Source organism: Pinus tabuliformis, chromosome X (genome assembly GCF_031772625.1).
Source record: "Pinus tabuliformis cultivar Carrire ecotype Pingquan chromosome X, CPIR1, whole genome shotgun sequence".
NCBI classification, from domain to species: domain Eukaryota; kingdom Viridiplantae; phylum Streptophyta; class Pinopsida; order Pinales; family Pinaceae; genus Pinus; species Pinus tabuliformis.
Genome location: NC_142308.1, coordinates 1,016,437,280 through 1,016,454,767, shown reverse-complemented (window position 1 = coordinate 1,016,454,767; position 17,488 = coordinate 1,016,437,280). Strand labels below are relative to the sequence as shown.

Below are 17,488 nucleotides of genomic sequence, written 5' to 3'. Positions count from 1 at the left end.
AGAGGGCCAGAGGGCTGTGACGCAGTTGGCTGAGGAGGCTGAGTTGCTGGTGCCGGGATTGCGCAAAGCCTAGGAGCTCTCACCTTCAGGTTGCTGGGGTTTAGGAGGCTGTGGGAAAGTTGCAGAGTGGAGCTGGTGGGGTACTGTAGTCAGAACAGTACCTGACAGGGCAAGGCCAAGGAGGAAGGAGTTGCTACCGAGGGTTTCTAGCCGAGAAATCTGGATCAATAATGCAGTTGCACAAACGATCAAAGTAGGGGGCATTTCGACATCAGCAGAAGGATTTCCAGGAGGGAAATCGAGACTCAGAGGGAGTCACATCGAGAACTTCCAAGAGGGAAATAGAAGAGCAGCATGGCACTACACAGAGTAAGAGACCAAGACAAACTGGACAGAGCCTCAATCTTCGCAGTCTGGAAGGCCAGAATCTTATCCATACTTAACAGAAATCGTGTCAAGCACTTCGCCTTAAGGACAATAGCTATCCCAGTCGACCCAACTAAGAACGACAAGTACGAGGAGGCAATGGCGAGGGCCAAGAGCATCATTCTTGACGGGGTCAAGGACCATGTAGTATCACACATTGCCAAGAAGGAAACGGAAAATGAGATGTGGAAAGCCTTAAAGAAATTGTACCAGCATACTTCTGTGCAGAAAAGGATGTTACTAGAAAATTAGATGAGGTCATATCAGATGAAGAAGGGAGAACCGGTTGACACCTTCCTTGGAGGACTAAATGAGATTCGAGATCAGTTGACTTCCATAGGAGCCATGCCGGATCAGGAATTGATGGTGAGGACAGCCATTTGTCCAAATTATACTGGGCAGAGGGACACTTCCACCTTGGGATGAGATGTGGGCAGCTCTTTGCCAAGAAGAGATCAAACAACAGACAAAGGCGGGAAGCAGCAATAAGGGGATCAGAGTCAAAAAGGAGGAGGAAGAAGATGTTGCCCTAGCATCTGAGGGAAAGCAAGAAAAGCAAAAGAAGAAGGATCTCTCCAAGATCAACTGCTTCCACTATGGGGAGCTGGGTCATTATGCGACCCAATGTCCAAAGAAGAAGAGTAAGGGAGAGTCTTCTGAGACTAAGGCAGCGCCAGCAAGGGCAGAGAAGGAAGTGGAGACAGAGGATGGTTGTGCCATGAGTGCACACACACCACTTGAGCGAAAGTGGAGAGACATCGAGCTGTAGTCAGGCGGACTACAGGCAATGAGGGGTAGGATCCTCGAGGTACCCAGCCTCTTGGATTAGACCTTGCTACGGGAGCCCCGAAGAGGAGTAGCCGAAGAGGAGTAGCAGGACTAGATGATGTAGGTAGAGATGGATGCGGATGGAGCAACAGAGAGAGCTACAGTGCAGGAGTCCCAAGACAGCGCAAGGCTAGCAGGCTGCAGCAGTGCAAGAGGCACGGGAGTGTTGCACCAATGCAAGATGGCACATAGAGGGGTGCAACGGTGCGAGTTGTAGGGAGTTGTTGCAGCAATGCAGAGGTCAAAGAGGGAGCACTTGTAAGCAGCAAAGGGAGCTCCAGCATCAGCAAGTGTCTCTAGCCCAACAGAGAGGTCAGAGTTGGGAGATCAGTTACGTACTTCTCAGTAACTGAGTTCCAGTGCAGCAGTGGGCAGCACGATGCAGCATGATGAGAGGAGATGCAGTGCAGATGCAGCAGTGGCAGCGGCAGAGCCATAGGCAGCAGCACGGATGTAGAGGGAGTTGTCGTATAAATGCAACAGTGGCAGTGGCAGAACCATGGGCAACAGTACAGGATACAGCGGTGCAGAGGATGGTGGGCAGCAGGCCTAGCATCAGCACAGGGACCGATGCCGGATGATCAGAGTAATACTCAGTGAGGAGTATTGCTAAAGCATAGTCCTTGCTAAGAGAGAGTGTTGATTTGTGGTAGCATCGGATGTGCTCTAGCCACGAAATTTGGTGGAGAGGTTGGGGCACATGAGATCTCCAATACCCAGAAAGGGTTTGGGCAGATTCTAAACAGTTTAGGAGATATTAAAATAATTAATATTTTTAATGGAGTCCCTAAGTCTAAACTTAGGGAAATTAAAATATTAATGTGGATTAATATAAAATTGTGTTAGAATGGTCCAAAAGACATGGATCAAGCCAGACCTAATCTTAGCTGTCGATTAGGAACTTAATCTCTGTCGTTGATATGTGAATGAGAAAAGTATAAGAGGAGGCTTCAGGGTCACTTGGAGAGCACACCAGATGATCAGTCATTCTATTCTCTAGAGCAGGGTTTGCTAAGAGAGATAGAATCAGTGATCGAAGTTGCAGTTGAGGGGCAGTGAGTACAGAGAGACAGAGAGGCAGAGATAGTGCCAGGAGATCAGCGCAGGAGCCAAAAAGAGTGACGCAGTAGCAGCCAAGGCTCACGCAGGGCCACGCAGAGGTAACTAGGAGCTGCACAGTGCTTCAGAGAGGCCAGCATAGCTGACGCAGAGGGCCAGAAGGCTGACGCAGGACCTCCTGAGGCTGACGCAGGGCCAGCGCTGGGCAGAGAGAGGCTGACGCAGTCCAGAAAGGTAGACGCTAGGGTTTCTGGGGCAGATTGGAGCTGAGGAGCTACCAAAGGGTTTATCCGCGGTTTTAGCCGAGACATTTGTCTCAGACTGAGAGGTACTACTGCCAAAAGCATTCTCTGTTGGGTAAGCTGGATTTGGCACCCAAATTGTACTCTGAAATTGCTTAATAAGAAAACCCTCAGATAGCTGCACTGGTTTTCCCGCATTGGGTTTTTCCAGGGACATTGGTCCAAAAATAACGGTGTCATTTTGTGTGCTTGTATCGATTTCCTTCAATTGATGATCTGTAATATGTTGAGCATGCACTAGTGTTTATTTTCAGTATTTATATTGTAAATAACTTGTTAAGTAACGGAACAAGTAGGTAGGAATAAATCAGTAAAGTGCATGGAGGGTTTCTAACTGGTAGACTTAGAAACTTCAACACCGTGTAGTCAAAATTTCAAGCCTATCTACCATTGAGGGTAGTGGGAGGGGCTCCACGAATTCACCTACCTAGAGATCCACGTCATTTTTTATTCTATGAACCAGAATTGGAGAACAACCTTCCATCATGTCAATGTTAAAAAAGGGGGAAAGCGGAAGTAGACAAGGCTATGCGGAAGTGCCTTCTCTGGAGTGACTTACCTCTTAGTATCGCAATGGATGTGTGATGCCATTGTTGTTGTTGGCCTAGGGTGCAAAAGCACTACCTATGAGGAGTAATGAAGGCCAATTCTTCAAGCACAAAAGAAGGACATCAACTCTAGATTGGTGGAGTTAAAGCAATCATGGGAGGTCTCTAGATGCACAATGATGTCTTATGGTTGGACATAGAGGAATGGTAGGACCCTTCTAAATTTCCTTGTACATTTCCCTAGAGGCACCATGTTTATCAAATCAGTGGATGCATCGTTACATGTAAAAGACGCAACATTGATGTGTGGATTGATGGACGGGTTCCTCCAGGAAAATCAATTTGCATAATGCAGTGCAAATCATGACTAATAAAGCAACTAATTATGTGGTTGTTGGTAAGATGCTTATGGAGAGGCATAACTCATTGTTCTAGACTCTATGTGTTGCACATTGTATTGATTTGATGCTTGAGGATATGAGGAAAATTTCCTTCATCGAGGAGGTGATTGATCAAACTAAAAGCATCCCCAAGTTCATATATAATAATGCTTTGATTCTTAGCCTCATGAGGAGATGCACCAAAAACAAGGAGTTGTGGTATCTTGCAATCACACATTTTGCAACCAACTTTAATACTCTTCAGTCTTTGGTTCAATGTCAATTTGAGTTGAGGAAAATGTTTGTTTATGATGAGTGGCATGATTGTACATGTAGCAGGAGAGAGGATGGGAGAGCCATTGCTATGTTGGTGTACCCAACTCCTTCTAGGAAGGAGTGGAAAAAGTGTGCTCAGTTAGTGAACCTTTGGTGAAGATTATGAGATTGGTTGATACTGATAATCTTGCAATGGCCTATTGTATGAAGCCATGGATAGGACCAAAGAAACTATCCAAGCTTATTATGTGGGAAAGGGTACCCCTGGGGTTGGCAGGCATATGATGTTATGGTATTTGATTAATAGAAGGTGGACTAAGATGCTCCATTGACTCATTCATGTAGCAACATTTTTCCTCAACCCTACAAATGCAACTTTGATTTTAATGTCAAGGTGATGGAAGGGCTCCATACTCGTCTTCATAGGATGGTAATTGATGTCGAGATTCACAACACAATTAACCGCAACATAAAGAGGTATTAGGGATGGTACTAGACTATTTGGCTCTAATGATGCTATTCGTGAAAGGACCACTTTGATGTCACGTAAGTCACTATAATTTAGAACTTTATATTCTTAAAATTCAATCATGTGTTCCATTTGAAAGTTTAATTATGTTTCCTTTATTTTCTATTTTCCACTGTAACAAAATGTAATTTAACTCTCTTTCTTTCTTATTCGTTGTAGAATTTTGGTGGTGAAAATATTATGCAAGTACACCAAATTTACAAAAAATTGCCATCATAATCCTTAGTCAAACCTGTTGCGCTTTGGGAAGTGAGTGCAATTGGAGTGTATTTGAAAAAATACACACAAAGAGATACAATAGGCTAGAACTTAGAACTTCAATAGAGCAATTACATTTATTGTAATTTATGACCTTCTAATATACTATGACCCTCAAGACTCATTAATTGTTTTATGACCCTCTTAAAGGTTGGAGTTCTCATGTCTCAATGACTTGGTGTATGTCCATTACAATCTACGACTATGGGTGAGGTAAATAGAAAGAACATTAGATATGGATGCCATTTCCTTAGATAAAATTAATGTATTGTCTAAGTGGATGATGGAGTCTGAGGTGCCTATCATGGAGGAGGCACCTACATGATTAGAGGAGAAACAACAACAGGAAGAGCAAGAGGAGGGCGAGGAGGAAGAGTAAGAGGAGGGTGTGCTAGCATCAACACCACCTTCTACACAGATTGATGAACATAATTCTACACCCATCAGTCACCATTAGATATTTGGTGTAGGGCCAGGGCCTTCTACTATTAAGGACAGGCCTAACAAACAACCCATGACCTTTTCACATAAAAGGGGGAGAGCACATTGATATCAGATAGCTAGTTGCTAGTTTTGTTTCTTTTGTCATTGTAAATCTACCTAGTGATGATGTGATACATTTATATATGTCATTGAATTTTGTATTGGCATCCACTACATCATATTCTCCATATTTATATGTCAACGTGTTTATTAATGTTTTTGTTGCTTTATATGTTTAAAATTTTGAAAAAAATGAATATATTTTGTATTTTTTAATGTTTTGCATGGTTTGCTGATTTTTTCGTTGATGTTTCCAAGAAGATGTTTAATGTAGCCCTGCATTTTTTTGCTGATGCATATTGTTATCAACACTAAGCTCAAAGCGCCACCTAATAAACTCTTAAGGGAAGACAAAAACCAATCAATCACACATTTATATTTATATTGAGAGAATAAGCATCTTTAGGTTGATCCATTTACCAGTATGCAGAACTTTGGTCTAAGCTTCACTTAAACAAGTCAAGTCCAATGCATAAATACTCTACCAACCAAAAGGATAGATTGACTAGTATCTTGTCAAACTAGTTTATCAACCAATCCATGTCCCAGCTGGGTTATACAAGCTCACGAAAATTCATCTCAAAAGGAAACATCATGCAACGACAACAAATTAGTGCCTAGTTCAAGCATATCTCAGAGGCCAACTGAAGAAAGCAAATTGAATAAAAGGGACAAAATCGAAATCAGTATGAGCAACCTTCTGTTGGAAATTGGTATGTTTTATCCCAAAGAAAGAAACTTTATGTTTTTCTACCGAGATGGTACAAGTATGACACGGTCCGAGAAAAATTGATAAGTTGTATTGCACTAGCCAGACTCCTCCACAAGGCATTTGAATCGATAACAAAGAAGTAATACGTGGCAAAATAACATGATTGCATCTAAATAAGGGACAGTGGAAACCCGATTCCATAGTAAAATCTTTCAAACAAACTATTATTCATTTTTGCCATGGAAAAAGAAAAGAAAAGAGAAGCATGACATATCCATTCGGTCGTGTTTCAGCAGTGGAAATGGCATGATGTCAGGCCACTCACCAATGTTCAATGTTGAATTTTCAAGGTTACAAATAGGTGAAAAAATGTGGTTAGTGCAGGTGCAAGTATTATCAATGTTCAATTTCCAGGGGTCCCAAAAATGAAACAAATATAGAGTGGGATAAACAACACATAAACTACCCCGCTTGTTTGACGCCCAAATATGCGAATAGAGCAGGTGCAAGTCGAGGTGAATTTGACGAATCTGTCACTGCCACTGAGCTAAACAATGATAATTGGTTCGCACCTGGAAGGCATTTTCACATTGATAATTGTTTCGCGCCCTGACGGCATCTTCACATTCAGGTAGTATTATCAGTTAGTTCTCCTTGACAACCAGGAAGAAAATTAACCTTCTAACCATACAAAACCCTGACCAGTCATAGAGGAAGGTGTATCTCATTTAGAAAGAAAGAAAGAAATTATTGCGTAACAATGTCAAACTGAGTTCTACAAATTTCTTTTTGTCGAAGAACCCATATAATCAATTAAACAGTTTTCATGAAAAGAGACTTCAGAAATTCTAGTCTACACGATTTTATTACCTTTTCTCAAAGCTTGATATTTCGACGGGGTCCCCACAGTCAATCAGATGCCAGCCAGTTGAGAGCAGAAACATAAGCAAACAAGCTGCAGATCACAGAACAAAACTCGAAAATCGACCATCTAAATAAACCCAACCTAGAAATACATAGTATCAAACTACTGGTTTATCTTACTCACTTGTTCTTATATATACCTCACCAATGTTTCAGAATGTTGTTATTTTTAAAAAAATAATGCTTTTGGGTTTAAGTGTAATAGGCCATAGTTGCAATATATTATTCTCAAATGTTTGTGAACTTTTTATAGGCTATAATATACTATTGAAATGCTAAACAATGTTAAACATTTTTTAATTTTTTTTTAGTTTATTATAATGTATATTTTATTAAACATTTTATATTTTTTAACTTATCATCTAAACCATTTTGAAATTTTTTTAAATCCATATTTTATTAAATATTTTATATTTTTATATTCATCATTTTCTATTAAAATTTTAATTTTAATTTTATTATTTCCGTTATAAAAAAATTAATATCTTTGAATATTATTTTATAATAATAAGATTGTGCAGGGGAGGCTGGAGTGGGAGGGGTTATCATTCGCCCAAATGAAGAAAGCATGATCCAATTCGCTTGGGTGCTAGAAATCTCAACAAATAACCAGTTAGATTTTCTTGCGCTATGGCAGGGTTTAGAATTGGTTTTTTCCAAAGGTATTCGTCAATTATCAGTTTTTGGAGACTTCATGATTGTGATCCAGTAGGTTATTAAACTCCAAGGAAACAATGAGCAACTCCTTCCCTCTATCATGCATCAAATAAAACTATCGTTGGACAAATATGACTCGATTGAATTTTTTCACATTAAGAGAAACCTTAATAATGAAGTTGACTCCTTAGCTAATTAGGGTGTGCAGTTGGAACAATGAGTTTTAAAAATCAATAATGTTGAAACCATTATCAAAGATATCCCTTAATATTTATCAAATGAGCATTAATTTATCTCCTGAGAGAAGTTTGCTTTCGTTCCTGCGCTAATTCCCTTTGGCATCCAACAATATCACACTCTCATTAATTATGTGTTTATGGAGGCATGTTGCATCATGGAGAATAATGTTGCAGAAGACACTTGGGAAATATTCGTCATGGTGAGCTCGGCCCAGGGCAAATGGATAACACTTGATTTAACTCCCTTAGAAGGTCGAATGTGGGAAGTTTCATTCATCACGTCTGGTTCTCAGTTCATTGGAGATCCTTGCTCTGAAGCTTGCTATGATTGCAATCTTTCCTTAATGAAGTCTACACACTCGATGATGTTAGTATGACCCGACATTAATGATGTTGGGATTAGGAAAGTGGAAAAGGAAGAAGAATCGAACATATATAAGGACCGTCGGGGAACATATGAAGGTCATGAAATTGTTTCAAGGGAGGCAACTGTCAAATTCTCTTATCTATCCATCACAATTTCCAATTCATGGAGTGAAATTTAAGAGTTGCAAAAGAGGAGTTAGGGATCTTGATTGCAAGGGTGGTTGTCTCTCTAGAGTTTGTAATCTCCCTGATCTCCTGACATACTGAGATGCTTCTCGCGGAATCTGTAGACTTTTAATGTAGATTTAAACTGCTTATGTGATATGCTAAAACAAAAGACATGAATCTACTCTACTCATCAACACAAACAAAAATTGATCGATGAAAACAATAAGCAGAAAAGGAAGAATTTCAATTGCACATAACACAATATTTTTCTGGGGAAAGAAATTGCTCAAAACCCTAACTATCTATATTGCATTAACCAAAATATCTGAGAAGAAAATACAATGCTTGTTCAACCTGAACAATCTCTACACAAGTACAATCTATCTCACTGCTTCACAAACCAACTCAAGCCAACACTTAGCCAAATCTTCTACCTGCCAAGCCCCTACTTCCTTATGCAATCCCTAAGGGAATTAGCCCATATTTAATTGGGAAAATCCCTCACCACAACTGCGCAATCCATCATAGGCCTTCTACTGATTGCATGCACCATCTGTACAACTTGGAAAATTATACAACTGATAGTACATTGTCCCTGAACTCTAATCTCAACTGGTCTTCCTCTGAACTGACATGCATGAGTTATTTTTGAGTGAATTATCAATTATCTGATTGATCACTGCATGTGAATTAAATTCAATTCATTTCACTTGACTACTCACTAATTCCTGCAACAGTTAGAATTAGTTCAACTGAATTTAACTCAGTTAAACTGAATTTAATAATTACAACTCAATAAGAACTCAACCTAGGCCCCTTAAATTTAGGGATCACTCTACATGACTCTAGATAGACTTCCAACTTGAATTTACTAAGCCAACCAAGTCAACTTAACTTAGTTAATTGCTACAAGTTGCTCTGAGAATATAATTACAGTTTAATTCAAGGACAAAATAAATTAGGATTTCCTTGTTGCTATTTTTAACTCTCCCTCTCAACAAGAAAGGTATTATCTGCTACCCTGATCCTACCTATGTGAAACTCGAATTTGCATCTTGACAATGCCTTTGTCAAAATATATGCATCTTGCTCCTCTGTAGGATTGTACTCCAGCAACATGATTCTCCTCTGCACACAATCTCGAAGATGGTGATATCGGATGTCAATATGCTTGGACCGATCATGAAAAGATGGATTCTCAGAGAGTTTTATACAACTCTGGTTATCACAGTAAATCATTATTGGATACAATTGCTGACCAAACAAACCAACAAGAATCTTCCTCATCTAGATAGCCTCATAAGTTGCTTGACTAGTAATCATGTACTCTGCTTCTAGTGAACTAAGCACAATTGATCATTGCTTCCTTTTGTACCAAGAAACTGTTGCTGACCCAATACTGAAGATTCCTCCTGATGTGATCTTCTTGTTAGATGGAATCCCTACCCAATCTGCATCAGTGAAGCCTTGAAGCTTCACTCCCTATGTTCATCTGTACCAAAGACCAAACTGAGTGGTGACTCCTAGGTATCTTAACACATGTTTACCTACCTTCCAATATAGTTTGGTTGGCTTAACCATAGCTTGACTGAGTTGGTTAACTGCATAACACATGTTTTTTCGTGTGTTCACCAAATACATAAGTGAACCCACAAGTTGTCTATAAATAGTAGCCTCCACTACTTCACCTAAAGTAACATCCTCCTTCCTCTAGTTACCAACTAGAGGAGTCTCCATGGGTTTACTGCTCTCCATGTGGAACTTATATGGTATCTTGTTGGCATACTTTCCCTGAGAGACAAACAGTTCCTCATCTCCTTGCCATACTTCCATACCCAGAAAGTAATGCATGAGCCCCAAGTCCTTCATTTTGAATTCTCTTGCAATATCATCTTTGCAAGACTTGATCAACTTCTCACCACCTATCAGAATCAAATTGTCGACATATAAAATAATAATCAACAATTTACCTTCAACTACAATATGGTAAAGGTTTGCATTTGTTTCACTTTTGGTGAAGCCCAACCCAATGCAATAGTTATCAATCCTGGTGTACCAAGCATGGGGTGCTTGTTTCATTCCATACAACGCTCGCTTGAGTCTGCACATGCAACTCTCTGTTGAAGGTCTCAAATCCTTCACGCTACTCAATATACACCTTTTCCTCAATCATGTTGTTGTGTAATGTTGTCTTTACACCCATCTAATGTATCTACCATCCCATCTGCGCTGACAGTGCTAGAATATATCTGATTGATGAGTACCTTGCTACAGGAACAAAAGTATCATCGTAATCAATTCCCTCCACCTTAGAGCACCTCTGGTCAAAAATCTGGCCTTTTTTTCTCCACACTACCATTTTTTGCTTGCTTTACCTTGTAAATCCATCTGGAACTCACTATGGACTTGTCTGCTGGTCTTGGGATCACTTCCCAAACATTGTTTTTGATAATGGAGTCATACTCCTCAACCATGGCATCAACCATACTGGTTGTTGCACTACTTCCTTGAATGAGGATGGCTCATTCTCTACACTCTCACTCATCAGAGCCATGTAGCTAGTGTACCTCTCTAGTGACCTCCTCTACCTACAATGTGATGTGGGTGCTCCCACATTTTCTCTAGCATCATGCAAGAACTTGTCAGCCTCTCTAGTGCACTTTATCCCATCTCTGGAAGTCTCTGCATGAGTGGGTGTTTCCACTCCCTGCTCCTCTGCATGTGGCTAATTCGCATCATCCTGAGGTTCGTCCTTTGGAGCTAAAATCTCCTCAACTACATGTAGCTAAAGCTCCCTCTCAATGGAACATCTCATGGCCTTCTCTTCATCGAACTTCACATCTTTGTGAACCATTGTCGTCATGTTGGTTGGCAGGTACACTTGATAGTTTTGAGGTGTATCGATGTACCCCACAAATATGCCCAACTCAGCTACTGGCAAAGGAAGAAGAACCGAACATATATAAGGACCATCAGGGAATGTATGAAGGTCAAGAAATTGTTTCAAGGGAGGCAAGCTGTCAAATTCTATTATCTATCCAGCACAATTTCCAATCCATGGAATGGAATTTAGGAGTTTCAAAAGGGGAGTTAGGGATCTTGCTTGCAAGGGTGGTCGTCTCTCCGGAGTTCGTAATCTTCTTGATCTCCCGACATACTGAGATGCTTCTCGCGAAATCTGTATATTTTTACTATAGATTCAAACTGCTTATGTGATATGCTAAAACAAAAGACATGAATCTACTCTACTCATAATCGGAAAGAAAAATTGATCGATGAAAACACTAAGCAGAAAAGGAAGAATTTCAATAAGAAAATACAATGCTTGTTCAAACCGAACAATCTCTACATAAGTACAATCTATCTCACCACTTCACAAACCAACTCAAGCCAACACTTAGCCAAATTTTCTGCCTGCCAAGCCCCTACTTCCTTGCACAATCCCTAAGGGAATTAGTCCATATTTAATTGGGAAAATCCCTCACCACAACTATGCAATCCATCATAGGCCTTCTACTGATTGCATGCACCATATGTACAACTCAGAAAATTATACAATTGATAGTACATTGTCCCTGAACTCTAATCTCAACTGGGCTTCCTCTTAACTGACATGCATGAGTTATTTTTGAGTGAAATATCAATTATTTGGTTGATCACTGCATGTGAATTAAATCCAATTTAATTCACTTGAGCAGTCACTAGTTCCTCCAACAATTAGGACTAGTTTAATTGAATTTAACTCAATTAAACTGAATTAAATAATTACAACTCAATAAGAACTTAACCTGGGCCTCTAAAATTTAGGGATCACTCTACATGACTCTAGATAGACTTACAACTCGAATTTACTGAGCCAACTAAGTCAACTTAACTTAGTTAACTACTATAAGTTGCTATGAGAATAAAATTTCAATTTAATTCAAGGATAAATTAAATTAGGATTTTCTTGTTGCTATTTTTAACAAAATCCAGGGCTCATATTGAAGCGCTTACTTAGTGTCCAAGCTTTTTGGAGCTTAAGATGGACCAGTTACAACTTGCGAACGAGATGCTTGAATTTTGAGTGGGAAACATGACTCAAAATGAAGAAAGTCTTGGGGTTGATGATCACATGCATGGGAATGTAGATCAACAAAAGCATATTGAACAAGAAGATGAAGTGGATGAGGAAGAAAGCGATGGAACTGATGAACAACGATTCACTATAGTTTAGCTCGTTGCAGAAACATAAGAAGTCTAGGTCACTTGTGCCTTATAGGAAATGTAGTTTCATACTCTTTTAGTATTTGCTTATGTTATGTAGATATGTAGTTTTTCTAGGTGTTTTTTGGAGAGTCTACGGGAGGAATCAGTTTCAATCTGTTTTGTGTAGCTTTGGGGTTAATTTTGAAAAAATGAAGTGGAGTTTGGGGATAGATGCAACCAATTTTTGGGAACATTTTGTAAAAGGTTATGGCCTTCAAACCAAGTTTCTTTTAATGCAATGAATAGTCATTCCTTTAAAAAAAAATAAGATTGTGCAATGTTGATAATTGATATACACAATTTTATTAATTCAAGATGATTTATGTTGGATTTTAAATTAAGAATGTCATTTTTCTTCATTTATTTTGAATAATAGAAAAAAAAAGCATAACATGTTTAAACTACTACAAGTGGCATATCATTACATTGGAATTATACCTTGAATGTAAGTAAATAATGAAGACCATCTTAGTTTGTTGTGTATTTTTGTATTTGTAACTAAAAATTTGAGAAACAACAATGGCAAATAATTAGTCAAATTTAATGACTTCTACTTTAGTTTATAGTACGAGATTTACTCATAGCCCATCAGTAAAAGTATTAACCATTTAAGATAGGGGTTCAAGTTAAAATCCCATGAAACCCTTCCTTCATAATAAATGAGAGTACCATGCCAACCCAAAATTGGGGTCCATGGTCCATACTATTAATTTAACCATCCTTTAATTCGATTTTCAAATCTAGGGCTTGGAGAGTCAACACGACCTGTTACATTTTCCCCTACATTGAACACAATCCATCCTCAAAGGTGTGCTTATTTTTCCATTGGGCACTTTACATTTAGAAGCCTAAGTCTTATTTATTCCTATTATATTGTTGCTCCACTTTAATTGGTCAAATGTGATGGAGGATTCAAACTACCTTCTACTACGTCATCTACTCAAGTTGTTGATCTCCATTGGTCTTCAACTATTGCTTTGTGAATTTAATCTATATGAACTAGAGTGAATTGGGAAAATATTCACTCTTAACAATATGGATTTTCCAATCACCCTTTCTGGCATCTTGGAAGGAGTGCAAATCTCATTACCACTGTCCTCCAAACCTCTTTGAGAGATGAGCCATTATCATTGTGATAATTGTGGATATAAATTTAAACAAGGCCCCATAGCTAGCATTCTGTGCCGCTTAGTTTAATTATTGAACTTTGAAATATAAGAACCAACTATCACATTTGAACAAGAGCTACAATGTAGCTACTCTCGCATAGTTTAAATATAGTTAAATTAGAGTAAAAAACAATGGTTTTTACGCACACATTTATCTTCTTACATATCATTAGTATAACATGGTTTTCATGAACACATTTATCTTCTTCTTACATATTATTAGTATAGTCAATTAAAATGCAGGAAAACCATATTTTGAAGTTGTTATAGAATTTAAATAACTAAACATCACAATCTCATAAAAAACATATAATCAAATTCCACAAAAAAACCAGATTTAATATTTAGCATTGTAAATCATGTAATAAAATTTAAAAATAAAATAAGTAAATGCATATTTTAAAATATTTGGTAATGTATTGTGCCCATATCACAAGATATTTGGGAGGCATCTCATCATTCTAAAAGCATGATGAAATGTGACAGTGTATGTTCATGATAATGTGTGTTATAATTTGTTGGAAATATTTGCAAGTATATTTAACTATGATATTTATTTTCCTATAATAATTATTTAGCCAGGTGACTTTTTGGATTTTTTTTGTTAAAATTGGATCTGAAATGGGGTAGTCTACAGAGGCCAATTCTTTCTTGATCATGATTATGCCTACCATTCTTTTGTTGGAATCACACAAATGTCACAACTCTTTGTTTGTATAAACAAAAGATTGTGCCTCGGTTTATACACATGTTTAAGGGATCAAACATGTCGTGAAATTTCAAATTCACCATGGACATTTGTCGAATGCAAGTCTGGATCAGTAGCAATTTCAAACAACGTCATAAGATCAACCTTAACAAATGGAATATACAAAGTTAGTAGATGTTCTGACATCTCTTGTACACGCAAGACAAGACCTAGCCATGTGTGCCCAGTACGGTAAGAGTTAACTGAACTAGTTGGAATTTTATGAACTGACTATGAACTAACGACTACACGTCACTCATCATTACATAATAAGACCAAAACAAAGTGAACCAATCAAACTTTAAATACATAAAATTAAAATACTTAAAAAAATAAATGAATTCCATTTTGTAATGTTAACCTTATACATTGTTATTTAAATGTTTAGTCAAAGGTTGGTTAATTCAAAGTCAACCCATTATCGAATGCTCCTGCGAGTGGCAAAGATAATAATATTATTTCTTGATGCCATGTGTCAACCCCATAATAAGTAGGGAAGTAACGAATTGATGTACTCATAATGAGTGAAGTAATGAATTGATTTTTTTAATTACTAATTTTTAATTTGTTAATATAAATATTATTATTTTTTATATGTGATGTTAAAAGAAAAGCTCTCTCCTATACCAAACTGTAAAGCACTACTCAATTTAACAAATATTTTTACTATATATTAAAAAATATAAATCTGAAAATTAATAATACCATTATTATGAATGTCATAATTTGAAAACAAAAAATAAAAGTATTCTTTTTATTTAAAATTTGTATATTTACTATATATGGATCACAAAATATGTAGTGATTAATTTTGATTTAAGTGAGAAGAAATAAGTTAGATAAAAATATAAAATTTTGATCTTCGAAAATAGGCATTGGTATGTTAAACAATAAATGGTCAATGATTTATTTATGAACTCATGACCGCGGACATGAGTTGTGGCTATGAGAGTAATGGAGATGCCCCGACTCTTGTACAGAAAGAGGTAAGGGGTGAGATGCCAGACAATGTATTTGTTCGCTCTGCTTTAATTTGGATGGAGGATGTGATGTGATTTGTGCCCTGCAGAAGCCATAAATGTCTAGTCGACAAAGTGATGTAACCCATGTACTTTGGTTATGATTACACAATAAGATGAATAAGATGATAGCCAATCAAATCTATGAAAAATATTTTTAAAAATAATAAATTTAATGTGTAATGTTTCATTATAAGAATTGTGCAAATTTATTTAGTCAAAACCCAAACTAATATAGGTTTGACTAAAAACCCAATGCATTATCACCTGCCTTATGGCAAGGATAATTACTAGGGAAGGACGGGGAAGGGCATGCCAAAAAAAATTAAATGAGATTTAATAAGATGATCCACATAGACCTCCCACCCCTTTATACCTTTGACTTCGTCCTTAATATCAATAAGCTTTCGGTCCCCTTTTTAACAATAGCAATAATAAAAATCCAACCCACAAACGTGTTATCATGTTTCTATTAGAGGCCAAATGTTTAATTTAATCTTATATTATCCTAAAGGTACCATCAACAATCCATGTTCCAATTCAAGAGGGTATTAATGTTAATTTTGAAATCCTCTTCTACCTTGAGGATATAAACTCTTACAATGAGATGTTGTTTGGTTCATTCTTATCATATTTTAATTCTATTTTTTATTTATTCCCTTATAATTTTATATGACAATATCAAGATTCACCCCTCTTGGTCCCTTGTCATTTCTCATCCCGCGACCAAGCCCAAGTTGCCTCTAATAGCCCTATTAAATTTTAATTTTACCCAAATTTCTTTACGAGGGATCAAATATATGGAGGACTCATAATGTCTTTCAACATAATAATAGTTATATGTATTTTTTTTCTAAGTTGTGTGAGTCCTGAGATGATTGCATGCTTAACCTTTGGCAGCGAAATTGTGACCCAGGGGCATTTAAGCCGTCAAAATCACCCAAGGATCACACCTAGCCTGGACCACGCCAACACTTAACATGGTTGGATTTTTTCCCACGGAGTTTCGAACCAGTGGCATTCATATCACAGAGTGCCTTAATAGTACAACCCATCACCATCTATTATACACCCCGTGGGTTGATAATAGTTATATGTATTATAATAGTTACTCTTTTTTTTCTTCTTATTTACTTAATTTAATCTATTAGCATGCCATAAAGACACATTAAAAAAAGTTGATTGCAAGTGAGCTATCGCCATCACATCAAAATAAGGGTTTTATGCCTATAGGGGCAGTTTAATTGGCGATCACCATGCTATGAAGTCATATGTAAACCATAATATTCAAGGTTCAAATCCCCTGTGGGTCAAACCAACTAAAAAAAGGGGGTTTTATAAATATTCCAAAATGCACTAAATATATGTATCACTAAAATCTGCAAAAATGACGTTAGGTCACAATTTTAGGACATCCATACATAAGCAAAATGTTTAATAACCAAAAGACAAACTTTATTGACACAAGCATAAATAAATAATAGTTGAACATTCAGAGTTGCTATCACAAAAAAAGTGTGTGAATCATGATCACTCGACTTTAGGGGCCACCTTAAAACGTAGAGTGGCTCAAAATAATTGGAGTGTCCTAACCATTGTTGACATCACCACCAGGATGCGTTCCTTCTGACATTGCCTAGGGATGCAAGAAAATTTATCATACTCGAGCAAGCACTGAATGTCATTGTGGCAACTACATTACCAACTCTAGCATCATTATTGTAAGTAGCACCTCATTAGATTATCTTGATTGAGTGACATATTGGTCAATTTTATTTTAGATACACCCATTGCCAACATTCTAACCACAATCAACATATAAACTTGTAAATTGGGTTTAGTAGTCCGTTGATAACACCTTGTGCTAGTCAATTTTTTATATATGTCAATAGTCCTAAATATTATATGTTATTTAAATTAGTTAATGTCAGACTACAACAAAATTAAACAATAAGCACGCGTTTATTTTTTCATTAAAATTGATAGATATATAAATACATGTTTATGAACTTTGGATTCATCTTCCAAGGTCTCTTCAACTCTCCATGATTGTTCACTTAATACTCTTCATATTCCCTCAAGTGAGTGA

At 37.4% G+C, this 17,488-nt stretch overlaps 1 protein-coding gene across 3 annotated transcripts in view; it reads right to left on the bottom strand.

The window, feature by feature from the left end:
- Positions 1–6,937, bottom strand: part of LOC149143192 (putative mitochondrial import inner membrane translocase subunit TIM21) — a 376,722-nt gene extending 369,785 nt beyond the window's left edge. The window contains exons 1-2 of one of the 3 annotated variants that reach the window (XM_089453283.1): positions 6,732–6,937; positions 6,328–6,480 (exon numbers count right to left, since the gene is read on the bottom strand). The gene's annotated coding sequence lies outside the window, so the exon portion shown is untranslated. The remainder of the gene's footprint in view (positions 1–6,327; positions 6,481–6,731) is intronic. The other 2 variants (XM_089453285.1, XM_089453284.1) reach the window with 2 other exon arrangements.
- Positions 6,938–17,488: the final 10,551 nt, after the last annotated feature.